Below are 15,380 nucleotides of genomic sequence, written 5' to 3' on the forward strand. Positions count from 1 at the left end.
AGAAAGCTAATTTTCATGGCATTTATACGCTGTGTGTGTTTGCCTTGTGACAACAATAAACTTGAACTTGTGCAGCGAGTGGGAATAAATGGATCTTTCTCAGATAGGCAGACTGTGACAAGTCAAGTACCAGACAAGGAGTGTTTGGGCCCCAGCTATTCACAATCTCTCTCTCTCTATGATTTGGCTGAGAGGGCCAAATGTCACATTTCCAAGTTTGCTAATGATATAACACTAGCTGGGATTGTGAGCAGTGACGAGGCCATAAGGTGACTTCAGGGAGCTATCGAGAGGCTAATTGAGTGTGCAAGAAGCACAGAGATGTAATATAATGTGGAAAAATGTGAAGTTATCCACATTGGTATACAAAACAGAAAACCAGAGTATTTTTTAAATAGTGGGAGGCTGGATAATGTTGATGTTCAGAGGCACCTAGATGTCCTCATACACAAGCCACTGAAAGCCAACCGGCTGGTACAGCTAGAGATTAGGAAGACAAGTTGTACGTCAGCCTTCATTACTGGAAGATTTGAGTAAAGATGTCTGACTGCAGTGACATAGACACCGCCCCTGCAGCTTTGTGTATCATATTGGTCTGCTTCCCTAAGCAAGGGCACACTTGCCATTTGGGGAATGCAGCAAAGCTTCTTTAAACTGGTGCCAGGGATGGTGGATTTGCAATGTAAGGACTGATAAGTAGACTAGGCCTGTATTCTCTTGAACTGAAATGCAAAACAAAAGTCTTGCAGGTCTTAAGAGGTTGGATGCATTTAGGAATAAAGTGAGAGAAATTTCTTCACGCAGAGGATGTCCTGCAGAGGCTCAGTTATTGAGTTCATTCAAAACAGAGATCGATAGATTTCTGGGTATGAGGAGGGTCAAGGGACAGTGCAAGAATATTGAAGGAGAAAATCCGCCGTGATCTAGGTGAATAGTGCATCAGGCTCACTCAGCCAGGTGGCTCTCTCCTGCTCCAATTTTTTCATGTTCTTATTTACTAGGTGCTTTGTACTGATTGCCAGGATCACTCACTGATAGTTTCTGAACAAATGACCCATCTTTGTTGTTAAATGAAATTTTGGCATATTTAAGAGGTGGTACAGGAATCAAACTAATTGAGATTGCTGCACTGATAATAGTGGGGATTGCCCCCTGTCATCTGGTTTAAAGGAAAGCAGTTGATGTCGGAATTTCCATTCAAATAGTTGGGAAATCGGCGCTTATTCTTGGTGGTTTGATAACAAATTGGATACTCTGCTCTGTGTTTCCATATGTCAACAGCTTTTGATGATCAGCCTGAGAACCATGCACACTCTCAGTCGTATGGTACAAAACAAACTGTGTTTCTCTTTGTTGACCATGACGTGCTTGATCCCTGGTGCACTGCTGAGAGAATGCTGGGTGCAAGGTCCTTCCACTATTGAAGACAACCTGGCTCCAGCCCAGATTAGAGGGGAGAATAAAAGCCTTACTCTCTCTGTGGTATAAACTGAACTAATTTAAGCAGCTTGATGCAGGATGGTTCCGATGGCTGGGGAGTGGTGAACCAGGAGTCACAGCCTCAGGGTATGGGGTATTGATAATTGGTTTGTAGCTCTCACATGTGCCAAGATACAGTGAAAAACTTTTTTTTTTGCGTGCCATCCATTCAGATCATTCCATACATAAGTACATTGAGGTAGTACAAAGAAAGCAGAATGCAGAATATAGTGTTACAGTTGCAGAGAAAGTGCAGTGCAGATGAACAAATAAAGTGCAAGGGCCACACCAAGGTAGATGGGAGATCAAGAATTCATCTTTAGTGTACAAGAAGTCCATTCAAGAGTCTGATGGCAGCAGGATAGAAGCTTTCCTTGAGCCTGGTGGTACATCCTTTCAAGCTTTTGTATCTTCTGCCCAACAGGAGAGGGGAGAAGAGAGAATGACCAGGGTGGGTGGGGTCTTTGATTATGTTGGCTGCTTTCCCGAGGCAGTGGGAAGTGTAGACAGAGTCAGTGGAGGGGAGGCTCGTTTACGTGATGGACTGGGCTGCATTCACATCTCTACAGTTTCTTGCAACCTTGGACAGAGCGGTTGCCGTGCCAAGCTGTGATGTATTGGGATAGGATGCTTTCTGTGGTGCATCTGTAAATATTGGTGAGGATCAACTGGGATATGGAAATTTCCTTAGCCTTCTGAGTAATTAGAAGCTGAGATCAGGACAGCTTTCTCCTCGCAATGGAATTCTCTACTACAGAAGGTAGTGGAAGCCAAATAACTAAATATATTCAAGCAGCAGTTAGATAGTGTAACGCTATTACAGCACCAGCGACCCGGGTTCAATTCCGGCCGCGGTCTGTAAGAAGTTTGTACATTGTCCCTGTGTCTGCATGGGTTTCCTCCAGGTGCTTCAGTTTCCTCCAACATTTGAACATACATAGAACATAGAACAGTACAGCACAGTTCAGGCCCTTTGGCCCACAATGTTGTGCCGACATTTTATCCTGCTCTAAGATCTATTGAACCTTTCCCTCCCACATAGCCCCCCTATTTTTCTATCATTCATGTGTCTAAGAGTCTCTTAAATGCCCCTAATGTATCTTACCCCTGAAATCCCCCTTATACCTTCCTCCAATCACCTCAAAATTATGTCCCCTTGTGTTAGCCGTTGTTGCCCTGGGAAAAAGTCTGCGACTGTCCACTCGATCTATGCCTCATAATCTTGTACACCTCTATCAAGTCACCTCTCATCCTTCTCCGAAGAGAAAAGGCCTATCTCGGTCAACCTATCCTCATAAGACATGCTATCCAATCCAGGCAGAATCCTGGCAAATTTCCTCTGCACCCTCTCTAAAGCTTCCACATCCTTTCTATAATGAGACGACCAGAACTGAACACAATACTCCATGTGTGGTCTGACCAGAGTTCTCTAGAGCTGCAACATCACCTCACTACTCTTGAACTCAATACCCTGACTAATGAAGGCCAACACTCCATACGCCTTCTTAACAACCCTATCGACCTGCATGGCAACCTTGAGGGATCTATGGACGTGGACCCCAAGATCCCTCTGTTCCTCCACACTGCTAAAAGTCCTGCCATTAACCTTGTATTCTGCCTTCGAACTTGATCTCCCGAAGGGTATCACTTCTCACTTATCCGGGTTGAACTCCATCTGCCACTTCTCAGCCCAGGTCTGCATTCTATCAATATCCTGTTGTAATCTACAGCAACCTCCTACACTACCCACAACACCACCAACCTTTGTATCATCAGCAAACTTATTAACCCACCCTTCCACATCCTCATCTAAGTCATTTATAAAAATCACAAAGAGCAGGGGTCCCAGAACAGATCCCTGCGGAACACCACTGGTCACCAACCTCCAGGCAGAATACGCTCCATCTGCCACCACCCTCGGTCTTCTATGGGTGAGCCAATTCTGAATCCACACAACCAAGTTTCCCTAGATCCCATGCCTCCTGATTTTCTGAATAAGCCTTCCGTGAGGAACCTTATCAAATGCCTTACTAAACTCCATGTACACCACATCCACTGCTCTACCTTCATCAATGTGCTTTGCCACATCCTCAAAGAATTCAATCAGGCTCGTGAGGCATGCCCCTCACAAAGCCATGCTGACTGTCCCTAATCAGCCTATGCTTCTCCAAATGCCCATAAATCCTGTCTAAGAATCTTCTCCAGTAATTTGCCCACCACTGAAGTAAGACTCACTGGTCTGTAATTCCCAGAGTTATCCCTACTTCCTTTCTTAAACAAAGGAACAACATTTGCCACCCTCCAATCATCTGGCACTTCTCCTTTGGCCAGTGAGGATGCAAAGATCGTCACCAAAGGTGCAGCAATCTCTTCCCTAGCTTCCCGTAATAACCTTGGAAATATCCCGTCCAGCCCCAGTGATTTATGTATCCGAATGTTTTTCAATAGTTCCAGCACATCCTCTTTCCTCACATCAACATGCCCTGGCATATCAGTCTGTCGTATGCCATCCTCACAAATGTCAAGGTCTCTCTCTCTCTGGTGAACATCGAAGCAAAGTATTCATCAAGGACCTCCCTTACCTCTTCCGACTCCAGGTACATGTTTCCTCTTTTATCCCTGATCGTTCCAAAAACGTACGGGTTAGGAAGTTGTGGACATGCTATGTTGGCACCGGAACCATGGCGACACTTGCGGGCTGCCCCCAGAACACTCTACGCAAAAGATGCATTTCACTATTTGTTTCGATATGCATATGACTGATAAAGATATCTTATATTTGTTAATGCAGGAGGGAAAAAGGCTTATGGGGAGAAGGCTGAAACAGGGTAGAGAAGCAGATGATCAGTCATAGTCATATTGAACGGCGGAGCTGGGCCAGATGGATGTCCCCCACTCCTGTGTTGTTGTGATCCCAAACAGTGAGCCCTCTTAGACAAAACCCACAGCGGCAGAACTTCACCAAGGGGAGACATTAAGGAAGCTGACGTGGTGGGTGAAGAGTTCCCTGTAATCTATCAGGGATGGTTTGGATGATTAACACAAGGATTTGTCCATTTCAAGAAAACAATCAGAACAGCAGCATTTTGTAAAACCAATGCAGAAAGAAATGTCTTGCTTTGAGCTTAGACACATGAGATTCTGCAGACGCTGGAATCTGGAGCAACACACACAAAATGCTGGAGGAACTCAGCAGGTCAGGCAGCATCCATGGAGGGAAATAAACAGTCAACATTTCAGGTCAAGACCCTTCATCAGGACAGGACCCTACATCAGTCCTGTTTTGAGGAAGTTCCTCAATTTTGACTGAGCAACTGTGGGGAAAACAGTGATACTCATCCAAGTTGGGATAGTGTGTGGAAATGAACTTTTAGTTGATATCCATGTCCTTGTGTGGCTGTAGGTTTGGGAGATCTTGTCGCAGGGTATTCTGCAGATGGCATTGTAACCAAGGTGTGGATAGAAATGAACCCTACCTCTCTTGCTTTGCACAGGAGAATGGGTGATGCTGCTGCTATTGGCTTGGGAGAAACTGTTCCTCTTCATATGGTTTGTGCATGGAATAAACCGGGCTGGCAGAGCTTGCGATCAGTACATGATACCTAAATCCCACTGGACAAAGGTTTTTACTGCCACTTGTAGTTGTAGTCAGAGTCAATGAAATTGGTTTGGAAACTCCTTGAGCCCCGAGAGTGACACATCCTGGCCAGAGCGTGGGTAAGGGACAGAAGGACATGCAAATTGGAGTGGAGGAGAAACCAGAACTAGAAAGGGGAGTGAGAAGAAAACACAAGCTGACAATTTCAAGACTGAAGTTAATACATTTTTGGATATTAAAGGAACCAGGGTTAGGTGCAGGAAAGTGTCCCTGAAGTAGAAGATCAGCCATGGTCCCATAGAATGGTGGAGCAGGCACAAGGGAACAAATGGCCTGCTCTTTCTTCCACTTCTTATGCTCTTGGAAGTGTGATGGAGATAAAAATGCAGGCTCTGGAAAGAAGTACAAAGTGGGGAAGGGAAAAGGGAGAGATATCAGATGTCTCATAGAATATAGAACAGTACAGCACAGGATGTCGTGCCCAATTCATTGAACTAGTAATTAAATGCCTAACTATACTAATTCCTTCTGCCTTTACATGGTCAATGTCCCTCCATTCTCTGCATATTCATGTGCCGACCTGAAAGCCTCTGAAACGCCTCCGTCGTACTTGCCTCCACTACCATCCCTGGCAGCGGATCCCAGGCACCCACCACTCTGCGTGTAAAATAAGACCCACCCCGCACATCTCCTGGGAGATGTCCCCGTCTCCTGGGAACAAAAGTTGACCTTGCTAAGGAGGGACTTACCCACAGTGGACTGCTTTGACCAAGATGGAGTTGAGCATTTTTTGAGCTGTGTTGAACTGGTTTCTTGGTGTGAGGAACACCCTAATTCTCCCTGGTAGCAGATAATTCCAGTTAAACTTTCATCCTGCTGAATTCACATATAAGATCCTGAGGGGTGTTGACTGGGTGGTTGTAGAGAGGATGTTTGCTCCAGAACCAAGGGTCACCCTTTAAAGCAAGAGGTCACCCATTTATGACAAGAGGTGAGATATTTTTTCTCACAGAGAATCATGACTCTTCGGAACTCTCTTCCTCAAAGTGTAGTGGAATCAAAGTCTATGAATATATTTAAGGGAGCAGAAGATGGATATATAAGCAAGGGAGTGAAAGTTACTGTATGTAGACAGGAATGTGGATTTGAGTTTATAGTCAGATCAGCCAAGATCTTATTGAATGGGTGAGCAGGGACAGAGAGGCCTTACAATTTTGCGACATGGTCCAAAGTTGTTCGTCAGGTATCTTGTTCCTTCCTATTAAACTGGGTTAATCTGTTAAAGTTCAAGACATTGCATAGAATTCCCAGAGCTGAAGTTTCTGCCAAACGATTGACCTTCTGTTGCAGGAAGAATCTGTCACTGCACGTGAGAAGTGAACTGACAGAAGATTCCCTCTGTCTACAGCAATTATTAACGCCCCCCCCCCCCCACCCCCGAAGCAGCGTCAGTGTTGTACGAGCGAATAAAGCAGATCATTTCAACCATTGTGAAACAAGATGTGATTAAGCTGGAAAGGGTGCAGAAAGGATTCACGAGGATGTTACCGGGACTGGAGGGCTTGAGTTTTAAGGAGAGGCTGGATAGGCTGGGACTTCTTTCCCTAGGGCGTAGGAGGCCAAGGGGGCACCTTGTAGAAGTTTATAGAATTATGAAGGGCATAAATAAGATAAATGGTCACAGTCTTTTTCCCACGGTAGGGGAGTCTAAAACTAGAGGTCATAGATTTAAGGTGAGAGAGAAAGTTTTAAAGGGGGCCTGAGAGGCAATTTTTTTCACACAGGGTGGTCGGTATGTGAAACGAGCTGCTGAAGAAGTGGTAGGGTACTATTACAATATTTAAAAGACATTTAGACAGGAAGACGAATAGGAAAGGTGCAGAGAGATATCAGCCAGGCATCTTGGTCGACATGGAGGAGTTGGGCCAAACTCCTTGTTTCTATGCTGTATAAACTCTGTGACTCTGAGAAGGAGGCCATCAGCACAGGATCTCCAGTGAGCGACAGTGAAGATAAGTTCAGAAGACTTACAAGATCTTTATTAGTCACGTGTACATCGAAACACACAGTGAAATGCATCTTTTGTGTAGAGTGTACTGGGGGCAGCCCGCAAGTGTCGCCATGCTTCTGGCGCCAACATAGCATGCCCACAACTTCCTAACCTGTACGTCTTTGGAATGTGGGAGGAAACTGGAGCACCCGGAGGAAACCCACGCAGACACAGGGAAAACGTCCAAACTCCTTACAGACAGCGGCCAGAATTGAACCCGGGTCGCTGGCACTGTGAAGCGTTATGCTAACTGCTACACTACCGTGCCTGCCCTTCCTGCATTGGATTCAACCAATGAATACCACTGACTTGGTTTGTTTTCAGCATGCAATTTGTATTAAAGGAAAAGATCTCCTTCCACTGAAATTGGCTTCAAAAAGGAGGAACAATAGATTGAGCCAACCTGCAAAGTTCAGAAGAAAAAATAAGCAAGTTAATAATCACTGTTTATCCAGCACTGTTTTTTGTTTTGTTCTGGAACTGAGTGTGCTGGCAGCCCAACGAGTTGCCATCTCTGTGGAGATGGAGGCAGTGCTGCAAAGATCTGCTGAGCTCAAACCCCATGGATGGAAGCAGCATTTTAAAGAGAGACTTTGGCTCGTGGAGGGTTATTGCCTGTCTCGTTGAGAGAAGCCTCAATATGGAGATAGAGATGGGGGAATCAGAAAATGCAATCTACAAAACAAAAGGTCTCTGAGGACTGAAAATAAGACAGTCGATTCAGAGGCTACAGGTTCTTGTGCAGTATATATCTTCCCATCCAAAGTTTATGGGGACTCCATGTGCTGGATGTTGGTATCTTTTCCATAATGATTGCAGAATAGGTATTCGGCAGTGAAGTATGGCAGTTTTGGGGAGTAGCTGAAACCCCACATTGTTATTCAGTAAAATGTATAAGTCTGATTAAATATCATGAAGCATAAAAGCAAAGCTCACTGATCAACTTGGTTTTACAAACTCCATTTCACAAGACAATGTGCTGTTTAATGGGCTGCAGTATCTGACCATAATGAGTTCTGTGGTTTAACCACAATCTCCTGCATCTGCCTGGAGTATCCTCCCATGGAGGACAGGGTCAGGGTCACCTTCATCTTACTAGCCTCAGGCTGCTGCTGATCTGCACAACATCTCACGGTATGCTGCTTGCTGTTGTATTAGGGGGGGGTCACCCAGACTCAGGGAGAGGAAACTTCACCAGCTTTTCCTTCATCCCACAGGTTCAGGCAGAGTGGGCACAGTGAGAGTGAGAGTGAGGTCCAAGCCGGGTGGGAAGCCTGTGGTTCAGGCTTCCCCAAAGTACAAGCATTTGTAAACTACATTCATGTAACATTACTCCTCAGACAGATCTCCCTGGCAACCTTCTGTCAGGAGATCTTGGCTGTTTCACTGGAGGAAATCTGTAGTCCAGCATGCACAGAGACCATGTCTCCCATTGGCACTGTTCTCACCAGGCTATCCAGGTCCCTCTGATCCTCTGGGAGTACTCCCCTACCCCTTCCCATCATCGTCCATTGATTCATTATGTTGCAACAGTAACCAGTGGCTGAAAGAGTGCTGTTTGTATTGTGGTATATGCCTTTAAAAACTGTCAGCTGTGATCGTACCTGTAGGGTGTAATACTAGCAGCTACAAGAACTTGCAATAACCCAGTAGGAAATACCACACTGAAACTAACACAGCCCAGTTTTGCACGTTGCTGTCTTTTGAACCTCACAGATGAAAATTCAAATTTTATTGGGCTTTCCCAACATTGTTCAAGTGACTCACAACACTTCGAATGACAGTAAAATATAGTAAAGCCCTGAAACCTATTAGTCTCAACCTCATCCTGAACCAGCCTTTCTACACTCCTCCTCACCTGGGGACTTAACTTTGTATAACGTAAGGGTGCAGGTGGGGGGACGCGCAGGGGTCTACTTTTTCACTGCAGCCTCAGTGAGACATCAGAGAATACCGTCTTCCCTGCTACTCACCAGCATCAGATTATGAAGCCATACTCCCCAGAGTGGCAAGTTTCAAATGGGTTGATATTATCAACTTTCATATTTTGTCCTCTTATCTCTTTACATATTGATCTTTGTGTAAGTGGAATTGATTCATAGGCATACAAATACATATATAAGTACATACATTCATACATACATACATACATATATATGTATGTTATTAGTCTTCATGCATGGGTTTTGAACCATAGAACCATAGAACCATACAGCACAAAACAGGCCCTTCGGCCCACAATGTTGTGTCGTCCATCAAACCACCCTCACACTACCTAACTCCTTCCTCCCGCATATCCCCCTATCCCACACTCGTCCATATGCCTATCCAACAAGCTCTTGAACCTGTCCAATGTATCTGCCTCCAACACCACCCCAGGCAGTGCATTCCATGCACCAACCACTCTCTGGGTGAAAAACCTCCCCTGACATCTCCCCTGAACCTCCCACCCATAACCTTAAAGCCATGCCCTCTCGTCTTGAGCATTGGTGCCCTGGAAAGGAGGCGCTGACTGTCTACTCCATCTATTCCTCTCAATATTTTATATACCTCTATCATGTCTCCTCTCATCCTCCTCCTTTCCAGTGAATAAAGCCCTAGCACCTTAAGCCTCTCCTCATATTCAATACTCTCTAATCCAGGCAGCATCCTGGTAAATCTCCTCTGCACCCTCTCCAACGCCTCCACATCCTTCCTATAATGAGGCGACCAGAACTGAACACAGTACTCTAAGTGTGGCCTAACTAGAGTTTTGTAAAGCTGCATCATCACCTCGCGGCTCTTAAACTCAGTCCCGCGACTATGAAAGCCAACATCTCATTGGCCTTCTTAACTGCTCTTTCCACCTGTGAGGCAACTTTCAATGAACTGTGAATATGAACCCCCAGATCCCTCTGCTCCTCCACACTGCCAAGTACCTTGCCATTTACCCAGTACTCTGCCCTGGAGTTTGTCCTTCCAAAGTATACCACCTCACACTTCTCCAGATTGAACTCCATCTGCCACTTGTCAGCCCAGCTCTGCATCCTATCAATATCCCTCTGTAAGCTCCGACAGCCCTCCACACTATCCACAACACCGCCTATCTTAGTGTCGACCGCAAACTTACTAACCCAGCCCTCCACCCCCTCATCTAAGTCATCTATAAATATCACAAAAAGTAGAGGTCCCAGAACTGACCCCTGCGGGACACCACTAGTCACTGCCTTCCAATCCGAGGGCACTCCTTCCACCACAACCCTCTGCTTTCTACATGCAACCAATTCCTAGTCCACACAGCCAAGCTTCCTTGGATCTCTCGGCCTCTGACCTTCTGAAGAAGCCTACCATGAGGAACCTTATCAAATGCCTTACTAAAATCCATGTAAACCACATCCACCACACTGCCCTCATCCATCTTCCTGGTCACCTCCTCAAAGAACTCTATCAGGCTTGTGAGGCAAGATCTTCCCTTCACAAAGCCATGCTGGCTGTCCCTAATCAGTCCATGATTCTCTAGGTGTTCATAAATCCTATCCCTTAGAATCCTTTCTAACAGCTTACCCACCACAGACGTGAGACTCACCGGTCTATAATTCCCTGGCCTATCCCTATTACCTTTTTTGAACAAGGGGACAACATTCGCAACCCTCCAATCCTCTGGCACCGTCACCGTGGACAACGAGGACTCAAAGATCCTTACCAGCGGTTCAACAATCTCCTCCCTAGCCTCTCGAAGCAGCCTGGGAAAAATCCCTTCAGGCCCCGGAGATTTATCTGTCTTGATATTATTTAACAACTTCAACACATCCTCTCTCTTGATATCTACAACCTCGAGAACATTACCCCTACCAGCACTCCCTTCCGTGTCATCAAGACCCCTCTCCCTGGTGAATACCAAAGAGAAGTACTCATTGAGAACTTCTCCCATTTCCGCCGCCTCCAGGCAAATTCTCCCACCTTTGTCCTTAATCGGACCTACCTTTACCCTAGCCATCCTCCTACCCTTCACGTACTTGATAAAGGCCTTGGGATTTTCCTTAACCCTACTAGCCAACGCCTTTTCATGTCCCCTTCTAGCTCTCCTCAGCCCTTTCTTAAGTTCCTTCCTCGCTACCCTATATTCCTCACGGGCCCTGTCTGAACCTTGCTGCTTATACTTCATGTACACTACCTTCTTCTCCCTAACTAGTCGTTCCACCTCTCTCGTCACCCACGGTTCCTTCACCCTGCCATTCCTTCTCTGCCTCACCGGGACATATTTATCCCTAACATCCTGCATAAGATCCCTGAACATCGACCACATCTCCATGGTACATTTTCCTTCAAAAAGGACATCCCAATTTACACTCCCAAGTTCTCTCCTTATAGCCTCATAGTTCGCCCTTCCCCAATTAAAAATCCTCTTGTCCTCTCTGCACCTGTCCCTGTCCATGACAATTTTAAAGGTTATGGAGCAATGGTCATTGTCCCCCAAATGCTCACCCACCAATAGATCCTTCACCTGTCCCAGTTCATTTCCTAAAACTAGATCTAGCATGGCATTCCCTCTAGTTGGCCTGTCAACATACTGCGTCAGGGATCCCTCCTGGACACATTTAACAAATTCCGTCCCATCTAAACCTTTGGCACTAAGCAGGTTCCAGTCTATATTTGGGAAGTTGAAGTCTCCCATTATAACAACCGTGTTATTTTTGCTTCTCTCCAAACACTGCCTGCCAATCTGCTCCTCTATATCTCTACTGCTACCGGGGGGCCTATAGAATACTCCTAGTAGAGTAACTGCTCCTTTCTTGTTCCTTAATTCCACCCATACGGACTCTAGAGATGATCCTTCTACAATATCCATCTTTTCCACAGCCGTAACAGTGTCCCTCACCAGTATCGCCACCCCTCCTCCTCTTCTCCCCCCCTCCCTATCCCTCTTAAAACACCGAAAACCAGGAATATTCAATATCCACTCCTCTCCTGACGTCAGCCACGTCTCAGTAATAGCCACGATATCATAGTCCCCCATACTTATCCAAGCCCTCAGTTCATCCCCCTTATTCCTGACACTTCTTGCATTTAAGTAAACACACTTCAGTCCATCTACCTTACTACTTTTATAGCCTGTATTCTGCTTCTCCTTCCCCAAAGCCTCTCTACCTGTTTGATCTAACTTTTCCCCATCCCCTTCTTCCTCTGACCTATTCCTCTGGTTCCCTTCCCCCTCACAAACTAGTTTAAACCCTCCCGAACCACCCTAGCAAATCTCGCCACAAGGATATTGGCCCCCTTCTGGTTCGGGTGTAACCCGTCCTCTCTGTACAGGTCCCACCTTCCCGAGAAGAGATCCCAATGATCCAGAAATCTAAAACCCTCCCTCCTGCACCAACTTCTCAGCCACACATTTATCTGCCACCTCCTCCTATTCCTGCCTTCACTATCGCGTGGCACTGGCAGCAATCCTGAGATTGCTACCCTTGAGGTCCTGTTCCTCAATTTTCTGCCTAGCTCCCTGAACTCACTCTTCAGGATCTCATCCCCCTTCCTACCTATGTTGTTGGTGCCAACATGGACCACGACTTCTGGCTGCTCTTCCTCCCGCTCAAGAATCCTGTGGACCCGATCAGTGACATCCTGGACCCTGGCACCAGGGAGGCAACATACCATCCAGGATTCATGCTCACTGCCACAGAACCTCCTATCTATTTCCCTGACTATCGAGTCCCCTATCACTACTGCATGTCTCTTTCCCACCCTTCCCTTCTGAGCAGCAGTACCAGCCCCAGTGCCAGAGACCTGGTAACTGCAGCTAGGCCCCTGCAGGTCATCCCCCTCAACAGCTTCCAAGGCAGAAAACTTGTTACTGAGGGGAACAGCCTCCGGGGTTCCCTGCTCTGTCTGCCTGCCTGACCTCTTCTTCCTCTTCCCTCCCCTGACAGTCACCATTCTATCTGCATTCTATCTGAATTTCTTGTTAATGCCTGTAATTGGGGTCTGTACAAGTTGTGCTTCCAGCACTCTGGTTATTTTTGGAGGTGTTCTGTTTAAATTTCTGTTTGTCACACAGAAAGTTTAAAACATGCCTTCACCCATTGCAACGAATGGATCCAGGATGTTACGCTATCCCTGAATTATGTAATTAGAATGCCTTTGCATTTCAACAACAATTATCACTTAGCTAAATCCTGTGCAGCTTTCCCTACAATCTGCCATCTGAATTGTAATATTGAAAAGTAATCTCTCTTTGTAACAGGATAAGCAGAACTTAGTATTCTTCGCACTTTGGCAGTAAGAAAAGCGAGCTGTCTGACAAAATTCCAAGTAGGTGTCGAGAAGCCAAACACAATAACCATTATTTATGACCAAAGTGCAGCCTCTGTGTTAACCACCTAGCAACAGGCAAGACAAAAGTGTGGCATCGATCTGCCTGCCACCACTTTCTTTGCAGTGAGTAGGTTGCCCTCCTTGGAGCTGGTGCTCTGGTTTCCTTCCACATTCCAAAGACGTGTTTGTTGGAGGGTTAATTGACCACTGTAAATGTAGGTGGGTTGTGAGAGAATTCAGGGTGGAGTTGATCAGAACGTAAGTTACAGAGCGGTAATTGGGGGGAATGGGATTGATGGGATTTCCTTGAGAGTTGGCATAGACTCGATGGGCCAAGTGGCTTCCTTCTATGTCACACAAAATATTTAAAGTTAAATCAGGCTCCTCACTGCAATGCAGAAATTAATGTCTGCAGCTGGGAGCTCCAGAGGTTGAGTACAGCTTACAGAACTCTTCACCCTCACGGAACACCCATGTCACCCAAAGTCTTAATCTGTACCTGCAGCCTGGACACCACCCAGTTGCCAGGCCCTCTCCCGAGGGTGCCCAGCTGGCTCAGCCCTCACACAAGCTGATAATGTGGCTGGCTGCCAGCCAGGAGCACAAGGAAAGGAAATTAAAGTGGTCCTGCCTTGAAATTGGTAGGACCGCTGCATCCTTGGCCCTGCCTGGTTTACCCCACATTATCACACTCTCCCACACCCTCCATGTCTGCCCAGCAACTTCACGCCATTCTGTTGGAAGGGAAGCTAGGTCCAGATGTTTCTCACGGGGACTGGTTACTGATTCCGTGTAACTCTGCCTTTGCTGTAATAGTTTGTGATGCTGCCTGAAAGCACCCACACCACCCTTTGAAAACAGAGGAAGCCCTCGCTAAGCAGATTTCTTTGTGCTACACGAAGGAGGTTAAACCCGAAATGTTAAACACAACTGGGTCCTTTGAATGTGGGTTGTAGATGTTCGCTGAGTAGTTCCAGGTTCTCCGTGCACATAGCTGCCTGTCAGGCTCAGTGATGTCAAACGAAAGACTGTGCACTTTTGACATGCTGTAATTGGTTTGTGTTCTGAGACAGTGTGGGATAGTGGAGGCCCACATCTCCATTGTCTAAAAAGGGACCAGACTTAGCGCCATCAGGGTTGCCTCAGCAATCGATCTTCTGGCAGGTAGTTTCTCCCAAAGAATGTTGCTAGGTGTTTGTTACAATCACCCTCCCCCTCTCCCTCACTACCCATTATAGTTTTTGACACTGACTCCTCCCTATCGTCCACTCTGGGCAACAACCGAGCCAGAATGAGAGAAATTGTTAATGCTGGAAATTCAAATGTGAAAACAGTGGAACTGTGGCTGGTCACTGGAGGGTATCGGGATTATGGATGTGTTTATTGAGAGCACAAGAAGATTGCAAGATGGAGTGCAGTGTGGAAAATCTGAAAGATGCAATGAAAAAGCAAATTGTTTTTTTAAATGGAGTAAGACTGCAAAATGCTGTAGTGCATTGAGTCCTTGTGCATAAAACACAAAGGGTTGGAATGCAGGTCCAGCAAGTAGTTAGGAAGGCTTATCGAATGTTGGCTGTAATGCAAGGGATGTAGAGATTCAAAGGAGGGAAGTTTTGATGCAACTTTACAGGGTGCCAGTAAGACTGCACCTGGAGCACTGCACACATATTAAGGAAGGACATGCAGGGAAGGTTCACTCATTTGGTTCCTGAGATGACATATGAAGAAAGATAAGAAGCTTGGGCTTCGATCATTGTAGTGCAGAAGAATGAGTGGTGATCTCCTTGGGGTTTATAAGATTCTGAGTGGAGTTGACAGGATGGATTCTTGGAGAATGTTTCCTCTGATGGGTTTATCTACATTAAGAGGTATAGTTTCAGAATAAGGGTGCAGGGAGAAGGAATTTCTTTTGTCAGAAGGTTGTGAATCTTTGGAATTCTCTGGCCCAGAAAGCTGTGGTAG

The 15,380-nt window shown here is 46.1% G+C and overlaps 1 protein-coding gene across 1 annotated transcript in view; it reads left to right on the forward strand.

The window, feature by feature from the left end:
* Window positions 1-15,380, forward strand: part of LOC127578251 (contactin-1-like) — a 659,394-nt gene that overhangs the window by 538,132 nt on the left and 105,882 nt on the right.

Source organism: Pristis pectinata, chromosome 15 (assembly GCF_009764475.1).
Source record: "Pristis pectinata isolate sPriPec2 chromosome 15, sPriPec2.1.pri, whole genome shotgun sequence".
Classification (NCBI taxonomy): domain Eukaryota; kingdom Metazoa; phylum Chordata; class Chondrichthyes; order Rhinopristiformes; family Pristidae; genus Pristis; species Pristis pectinata.